We start from the raw sequence: 10045 nt of genomic DNA, 5'->3' as shown, positions 1-10045 counted from the left end.
AGTTTTATTTCTAAAATTATTCTATCAACACGGACATGTATATCGATAGTCCGACGTTTTAATTGACTTGTCTCGGTTGTGCTGTGGAGTGAGTAAGACGTTTTGGATGTTACCGTTGAAATGCGTTAACTCAGAACCAGCGTTAGCAAAGGGGAACGCTGCAACTGAAGGAAGGGGTTAAACGCGATAAAAACAGTCTCCACCGACCTATATTACCTCGGCAAAGTTGGAAATGAGGTCCTATGTTCAAAATTCCGAACTATTCCTTTAATGAATTCATGCATAAACAACTCATCATCTTAAGCATTAAGTACGGTTGGCACATCATCATGAATCATGATTAATTAAGCATGGTCATGATGACTTTTTGTCGGACAAAATCGTGTCATGGAGAAAAAAGAAAAGTATTGCAATCTTCAGTCAATAAACATTTTTTTCTTTAAATAGAATTTAAGTGTTCTGTGTGTTCTGTACACATTTTTGTTTCCTGACTGCCAGCCAGTATATAGCTTATTTCCTGTTTGTTTAAGTTAGGACAAGTAGCCCTCTTGCTACTTTCACACAATATGACAGCTTGTGACCTGAATTATTATGATCTATTATTATTATTATTATTATTAATAATAATCTCTGCCAAAATGAGGCCAATTAAAACATTTGTACATTCCACCTTCTTGAAACTGCTCGAAAATGTCTTCTGATGGCTGAAGCAAGAATGAGGGCCTCCGGATGTGCCTCCCCAGAATGCCATAGGCCCAACGTACCTGTCTGTATGCTGTGTAGCTGTATTGCCACGGATAGGGATGAAACGATTAAACTAGATATGGACAGCTGGATTATTTTTTATTATACACTGTTGCAAAATTAATTTCATTTTTTCACTAGACTACTGTTCTGATGATAATGAAACTGATGAATACCAAAAAAAAAATGTGAATGTGTAAGCATACTGATGACTGCTAGTCTGTAGGACCATTCCTGCCTGAAGTTTGGTAGGCAATCTTGAGAACAAAGGGGGTTCATACCATGCCTCAAAATCAGGGCATGTTTGTCTGGCAGAGGGTAATGTTCAACGAGGGCCCAGACCCCATCCACTTCTCTGGACAAGTTCTCTACAGCTGAGGCCATGGGCTGGCAAGGCCTACATAAACATTATCAATCATAACGATAAGGTAGGCTATGATAACTTTCTCTCTTTCTCTCCCTCTCCCACAATCTGTTTACCCTCATGGTGTAGCACCATGATTTGCCTTAAAATGTCTCGTCAGTCTGACAATTATGCTCATTGAGTTGTGCTACCATGCAAGTGCAGTGGAAAAAACAACGGACAATCCACTGTTAGGTACAACGACTGTTATGTGCTATCTCAGTGCACAATATTTCATATAGTCAACCAATATTTCATAAATTCAACCAAAATCGCTAAGCTAAAAACAAAACAAAAACCAGACATATTCATGTTTGTTTATTTCATTTCACCTCTCCGTTTTGAAAAAAGGCTAGTCCTGTATGCAACACCTGCAATTCCTCTATTAAACTTTGGATAGTGGGTGGCTGGTAGCAGCATTTTAGCTTGCAGAAACGCCGACAAGTATCAGAAATGCCAAACACAACGGTAGCACATCCTACAAGCAGCGCATACACTGGAGGTACTTCCCCTGGACACAGAGCGCCTGTCGCGGAGTTGTCATAAATGCACACAAAGTTTAGTGAAAAGAGTTAGTTGAACAATAGGTCATATCATGTATTTCAGACAGATTTATGAACATAATTCGCCAGAAACTAAGCATAAGGAAGGTCCGATCTTAATCTTCATGTTTGCCATTTTAAAGTGTCTGAACTTTTGAGTTGGATTTATTAAACGTTGATGAGAGTGAGAATTTGAAAAAAGTAACTATCATTCTTTGGCCAAGCTACTTACCAAGACACCTGACCAACTCTCCACCAGCTCTCCACTGGTTTTCTTCACACCAGATACATTTATATTCCTTAATGGGAATTATTAATATTTGTGCTTGGTCCCTCATCCCTCTCATGTCTTGGATGCTCAAAATTGTATGGCTGTGGGCCATTATAGAGGTTTGAGAGAGATTTTGGATCTCCTCAGACTCAAAACTCTCCATATTGCATAATACTTAAATATAACTTTCGTGGCAGGACTCACTTAAAATGTGATTTTGACAGAAATGGCTATAAATCTTACTGTATTGCAATTATAGTAATAATTTTAATGGTAATTATATCTTCACTGGGTTATCGAACCATTATCCAATAATAAACTTTTAAGTTAACATACGCACTTTAAAGGAGAATTCCAGTAATTTAGATTTCTGTACCTCATGCCCCCCACCCCCAGCTACAATGCTACACTCAGGTGGCATGAGCCCCCATACTCTGTTGGCTGCAGCAACTCAAGCTACTGATTGTTTTCATTATTCTATTGTACCGATAGTACTCAGTGACCTCAGGAAAAAGAGATCTTTGTCGAAAATGACCAGAACTCTCCTTTAAATATTATTCTCTTGATGTAGCTGTAGCTCTGTAGCTTAAATGTTAATACATATTGCTATAAATATCATACATTAATAATCTATATTAATATTGCTTGAATACTGATATTTATATCAATATTTCTTAAATAAATATTGATATTCTATTGTTGTAGGTCGCTTAAACATGTCTGCCAAATTAATGTAAATATAAATCTATTTTGATTCACAAGATTCAGTAACCATGAATTTATGAATCATGTTAAAACATCCTTATATTGACCTCAGCATAGGCAGCATAAATATTATCATTACAGTGTTGAATTCAGTACATCAAAATGTGCTATCCATGACAAAATGCCTTTTCTAACCTGCACTTGCTTACTGTAGTTGATTAGTATCAAAATCACACTGTGTGATTACTGCACTCGTAAAGAAATGTGAGATGTGCTGGGTGATGCTATTTATGATAGCCTGTTATGACGTGGAAATATCACCCTTTGTGTTTGTTTTGATGCAAGCCACAGTGGAAGGTTTAACCACCCACATCACCGTTAAATTGTCTTTTGGAGACCAGTCACACTAAACGTGTCTCATATGGCGGTAATTCATTCATTATGTTTATCATATTATAAAACAGAACATATTACAGAGTAATACAGACATACAATTTGTGCAAGCCAACCTCTCAGGGCAATTAATTAATTGATTTATTTATAGTTTATTCCAGGCCACATGTTCAAATAAGGTGACTGCGGGCCCTGCAGGCTTCTTTGTGTTGTTTTTTTTACATCCTGTGGTGGCCACATAGTTTCTGAGAGATGAGCTCTGCACTGAGGGCTTGGTAGACCAGCACTACATGCCTCCTTGGGGATCAATAAAGTATCTATCTATCTATCTATCTATCTATCTATCTATCTATCTATCTATCTATCTATCTATCTATCTATCTCTCTCTCTCTCTCTCTCTCTCTCTCTCTCTCTCTCTCTCTCTCTCTCTCTCTCTCTCTCTCTCTCTCTCTCTCTCTCTCTCTCTCTCTCTCTCTCTCTCTCTCTCTCTCTCTCTCTCTCTATATATATATATATATATATGGCCTGCTCTTCCGGTCCCATATTCACAAACCCAAAGGACTTGTGTTCTGAGACATGCCCACATGCATATCAGACTACATTTTCAAAAACCAAGTGACACTGCCCCTCTAGAATAGGTACACTATATTGCCAAAAGTATTTGGTCACTTGCCTTGACCCCCCTAATGACTTAAGTGACACCTCATTCTTAATCCATAGGGCTTAATATGACATTGGTCCACCCTTTGCACCTATAACAGCTTTGACTTTTCTGGTAAGGCTTTCCATAAGGTTTAGGAGTGTGTTCATGGGATTTTTTGGCCATTCTTCCAGAAGCGCATTTGTGAGGTCACACACTGATGTTGGACGAGGAGACTGGCTCTCAGGATCCATTCTAATTCATCCCAAAGGTGTTCTGTTGGGTTGAGGTCAGGACTCTGTGCAGGCCAGTCAAGTTCATCCACACAAAACTCTATCATCCACATCTTTATGGACCTTGCTTTGAGCACTGGTGCACAGTCATGTTGAAACAGGAAGGGGCCATCCCCGAGCTGGGCTTGGCCCCTTAGTTCCAGTGAAGGGAACTCTAAATATTACAGAGATTTTGGACAATTCCACGCTCACAACTTGGTGGGAACAGTTTGAATGGCCACTTCCTGTTTCAACATGACTGTGCACCAGTGCACAAAGCAAGGTCCATAAAGACATGGATCTCAGAGTTTGGTGAATGAGTGAATGATCATAGCCTCGCGAGCCATCCACGTACTTCCGGCCAAGGATTGCCTCCACTACGAGTCTGGCCGTGCTCCTCTGTGGAGCATTCTGCTCGGTAGAATTGTAACAGAACGCCCCCCCTCCGGAAAGCAGCCAATAAACGAAGAGACGGGTTGGTGGGGGCGAAAGGGGGAGGGCGCTCGTGACGATGACGTTAAACGCCTGCGCTATGTTGTTATGAGTAACTATCGCCGATTGGGTGAGAGCTGTCCAATCAATTCAAACCAGAACTGGGCGTTACTTCCCGGTTCCTGCAAGCGCTTCAGAGCAAAGAAATTCCAGACCATAATACGAAATGAAATGGTAGTATTATGGGATGGTAAGGACCAGGCTAGAATGATCAAGCATTGACAATATAAAAAGTAATTGGTGGTGCGAAGGTGGTGAGGGCCCCTATATTAGGGCCCCATAAGGGCTTGGGCCCACTCTGAGTGCAGGGCATTTGCTCTAAACTACCACAATACTGAGCCCAGGGGGTCAGGATTTGACTGATTAGCTTCGCCGATTAGCAAAGCACTTCCTCGTCGCCATTTTCCAGAAATACATCATGTCCGGTGCCGTTTTCCCTGCGATTTCCTCATGCTGATTGGTGGCTGTTCCACTCTCAGCTCATGCACGAGCTTAGTGTGGGCACGAGCTCTCCTTCTGTACTTTACGTCAATCGGTAACCTGGCACTTAATTGGCTAAGTAAAACGGCACCGGAAACAAGCCCCTTGAAACGCCATGTTGAAGCCTGAAAAAATCGTTCAATTTTGGCAATTTTCACTAGCCTAGCATTCCCATTGAAATGAATGGGGGCGGGCCTTGTTCACTTTCTCCAGTTCTTATAATACCTCCATGACTGAGCCAGAGCTGTGTGATCTTGACATGACAAATAATACAAGCAGTGTTGATTTCACCAGATGGCGCTAGAGGTAAAGAATAGAGCACCCAGAGTTGATTACTCAGATACACAACGCTCCCAAAGTTCTACATTCAACCACAGCTGTAATCTTCCACAGGATGGTGCTAGTAACCTTGAACTCATACTACGTCTGTTCTGTTCCTGTTCTGTGTTCTAAGAAATAGACACAAAGATATACAGGCAGATAGACACACACACACACACACACACACACACACACACACACACACACACACACACACACACACAGACAAATTAACAAACACACACACACACACACACACACACACACACACAAACACATGAACATGAACGCACATATGCAATTGCACACACACACACACACACACACACACACACACACACACACACACGCCACACATGCATAGAGAGACATAAAGGCTGTTTCTCTCTCCTCTCCCCCCCCTCTCTCTCTCTCTCTCTTTCTCTCTCTCTCGCTGTCGTAAAAGATGAAAAAATCATACCACACTAGATGTTGTCAATACAAAACTGTTGAAAAGTTTACAAGTTTCCTCTTCCTCACACATACTGTATATGTTTTCTGAATACACTATACACAAAAAATATATAATTATAAGAATAAATATCATAATGAAATAACAATACAAAGATAAGTTCAGTTTTTATGCCATACCACTGGACATATCGACCATCTCTCAAATGGAATCTAATACCATACTGTAAAGTCTATTTTTTAAATCTTCAAGTATACTGTAAATAAATTATATTTATATTTCTGTATAACTGATATATTAATTACAAATGTATACTACATTTCATATATATATATATATATATATATATATATATATATATTATAATATTTATACCTGACACACAAAGCTGCTAAAATAAATGTTTACACATTAACCCACAATGTTACACATGCGGAGCGAACACATATTTAATATTGTAAATGGTAAAATGATAACAATTTTTCTGTAAGTATAAGCCTTTTTAAAATATAGTAGTTCAATAGATAAATAAACCTGTGCTTGCAACACAATTGAATGCGTACTGAAAATAAAGAAAACAGCATTGAGCGTACAGGCCAAGGCAGAAGGGCTTGATGGTCTTTTTGGCCCCCACCCACCGTCGACTAAGGCAGCACTGCCACGGTCGACTTCAAGGCAGTGTTGCCTAGTCTTACCCAAACCCTGACCTTTTTCATAACCCTAGCACCTTCCAGGCAACGCGCCGTTGAAGTCGACAGCGGGGCCCAAAAAGACCATATGTTGGCAGAAGGCTGCCTCTTCTGCTTGCTTTATTGTATGCACAACCACAAAGTCGGCGCTTCAAGACTTAAAGAAAATCAAAAAGTTTCTCTTAAATGAAAAGCCTACAATAAAATGGTACAATTTTAAATGGGTAAATTACTGATGTAAAAACTACTTGCTGTCCTTTCCTGCAAACAGTAAAGATAGTCATCCTGTCCCAACAACTACAACAAAAGCATATTAACACACAATACACAATTTAGCATAGGCTATAATTTATCTATTGCAAAACACCACTAAGGTGGAGAAGCTGAGGTCGAGGTCCAGGTGATATCTGAGCGCGCTCAGTAAGGCCTGTGCTGTAGAGTGAGAGCTCAGTGCTGGTGTGTCTCTGTAATAAGAGGTGGCCCAGGGGTGTGAAGTTTCCACTAGTGTGTGCGACCAATCCGCTGCAACACCACAATATGAATAGCTTTGTTGATGGCCAGAGAATCGGTGGCTGGAAACTTCAAGACCCTGTGTGGTTTTTAGGTGTGAACCAGTCTTTCTGCATACATACACACATACACACACATACAGACACACACACATGCACGCCCGCCCACACACACACACACACACACACACACACACACACACACACGCACAGACATCGATAAAGGGTGTACAATGTGCATGGCTTGTCTAAAAACAATATTTTGTGGTGTATATAATATAAGTAAGTCATGCAATAAATATATGCGCGCACACACACACACACACACACACACAAACAAACACACACACACACGGACGCTTGGATACACATGCACACACAATCCAGCATATATCTCAAATGAAATGCATGTGAATGCATGACACCAAATAACAATGTTATTTTTTATGCAACTTTTAATGTGTTTAGCTTGTAGCTCTCTTAATTATTTTTGTTCAAGTCACTGTATTTAGATATGAATATACAGCATACCCAGACACTACAGCTAAGAAGCTCTGATGTTGTTGTTTGTTCCACTATGGTCCTGGTGTCCTCTGCCATACTCTCTTAATCTATTTCTGTGCATGCAGTTCTGTGGACGGTGGGTTGGTGCATCATGCTGAAAGCACAAACAGCAGTACTGGGGGCTGAGGCTGATTCCGGGAAATAACGGCCCTCTAACCGCTGTGGGTGAGAAACCTCTGCGGTCCAGTCGTACAGCAGAAGGTGTGGGAGTGATGCACAGCAACCAGCACTCTGAGAAACAAACAACAGTGGGGTGGTAGGTGTGTGTGTGTGTAGGGGGTGGGGGCCCGGTCGTGAGATACAGTATAGCGAGAGAGAGAGAGAGAAATAGCCACAAGGCTCTAAGCTAGTGTGGCACAGGTAACTGGTACGTATAGTTGCGTGGACACAAACACAATGACCATCATGTACTAAATCATGTACCATCATGTACTAAACAAATAAATACAATGAGTGTCCATTTTCCATTGGGCCTAAATACAAAAATCTAACCAGGTGGGGGACCCATTGACCTAAAAGAAATGGACAAACAGCCTCCGTTGTTCTCAATGGGAGGGGACTGAAACAAATACCGTTTAGGCTACTTCCGATCGTTCGCGCGCAGATTTGTGACGTTAGCCATCCTATAACTTGCTGTAAGTGGTCTGATAGATGGGTCACACGGAAATTTGACATTTGTTATATCGAGTTTTTTTTTTTATTCAGGTTTACTTGCCTCTAGGTAATGCTTTACCCTATAATACAGTAGGCTACCATAGGCTACATAGCGTTTTCACTGATCTTGCTAATAACTTTTCCGTCATGGTTTTCGTGCAGGCTGGACTGAGTTTCTTATCCAAACATTACCGTTAATCTCCCTACTGTGCGACGTCGAATGTTAGCTTCCCTCCAACCGACATGCTAACTATACTTCTTTACGGGAAACCAACGTTACAGTATATATGAGGAAGACATGACTTAGTTGTGCCTTCAATACCCTATATAAAATATGCAGAAGCTACAATGGCGACACAGGGCACATGTTACATGAAGTCTTGGGATCGCAAAAAAATCTGCTAATCCATGGCCGTCCTATGGGGGTTAGCAGAGCGTTGATCACCAGCTCAATCCGTATTTCTACGTCCGGGATTATTCCTGCCTCCTTGGGGGGACCTCAGGACTCAGCGGCCATCTTGCAAAGGTCTTTGTGTGATTATCAGGCGGCTATTTATCTATTCAAGAGAATAGGGAAGCATGCAGGAGGGGGCGGAGTATGTGTAGAGACTACTGCCATATTGGCGTTATGAACTAACCCCATGCATCTCTATGGAGGATATGTGTAGAGTCCACTGCTGTACTGGCATTATGAACCCCATGCATCTCTATGGAGGATATGTGCAGAGACCACTGCTGTACTGGTGTTATGAACTCCATGCATCTCTATGGAGGATAGTCTCCAGAGTGTTGTGTCTCCACATTAACAAGTCTCTGAGCATGCTTATATTATATTATATTATAGTATATATTATAATCGTCATTTGTTGTTGTTGTAGTTGGGTTTATTTGATTTTTTTTATTAATCTGATGGAAATTGGCTTATTTTGACTATAATATATATATTTTTATCTAATACAACAAAACTATGGTTTGATTTCTATTATATTTTTTGGAAGTGCATTCTTTGACACAGAAATGCATATGTTTAACCTTTTTGAATAGTAGAGCATTAAAAGAAGTGACAACCTAAATGTCTGCATAAATCAACTGCTTCAGCGAAGCCGTCCAACAACATGCCCTTTGGATCCTGTCCCGTCTACTCTCCTGCAGTCTATAGCACCCGCTATTATACCGGCAGTCACACATGTATTTAATACTTCACTCAGTTCTGGAATAGTTCCTTCTTCTTTTAAACAGGCAAGAATTACGCCTTTGCTGAAGAAAAGTACACTTAATTCAACTGATGTGAAAAACTACAGACCTGTCTCCCTTCTCCCTTTCTTGTCAAAGGTTTTGGAGAAAGTGGTCTTCAAGCAAATGTGTGACTTCCTCTATCAGAATAACCTACTAGACCCTATGCAGTCTGGTTTCAAGAGTGGTCATTCTACTGAAACTGCTCTTCTATCTGTGACTGAAGCATTGAGAGTAGCTAAGTCCTCTGCTCAGTCATCAGTGTTAATTCTGTTAGATTTATCTGCAGCCTTTGATACGGTTAACCATGACATTCTCCTTTCTACACTATATGAACTGGGAATTTCTGGGAAAGCTCTTGACTGGTTCAAGTCTTACCTTAAAGGGCGTTCTTTTAGCGTGTCTTGGCAGGGACAGATATCAAAGTCTCATGACCTCACTACAGGAGTCCCCCAAGGATCAGTATTAGGACCCCTCCTTTTCTCTATTTACACCACTTCTTTAGGTGGGATTATTCGCTCTCATGGATTTGAATATCATTGCTATGCGGACGACACTCAACTTTTCCTATCCTTCCCACCTGAGGACTCTAGTGTCTCCCATCGGATCTCTGCATGCCTGAAGGACATTTCAATCTGGATGAAGGATCAGCACCTTCAGCTTAATCTTTCCAAAACTGAG

The sequence above is a fragment of the Sardina pilchardus genome, chromosome 11 (assembly GCF_963854185.1).
Source record: "Sardina pilchardus chromosome 11, fSarPil1.1, whole genome shotgun sequence".
Classification (NCBI taxonomy): domain Eukaryota; kingdom Metazoa; phylum Chordata; class Actinopteri; order Clupeiformes; family Clupeidae; genus Sardina; species Sardina pilchardus.
Note: the sequence above shows the minus strand (reverse complement) of the source record.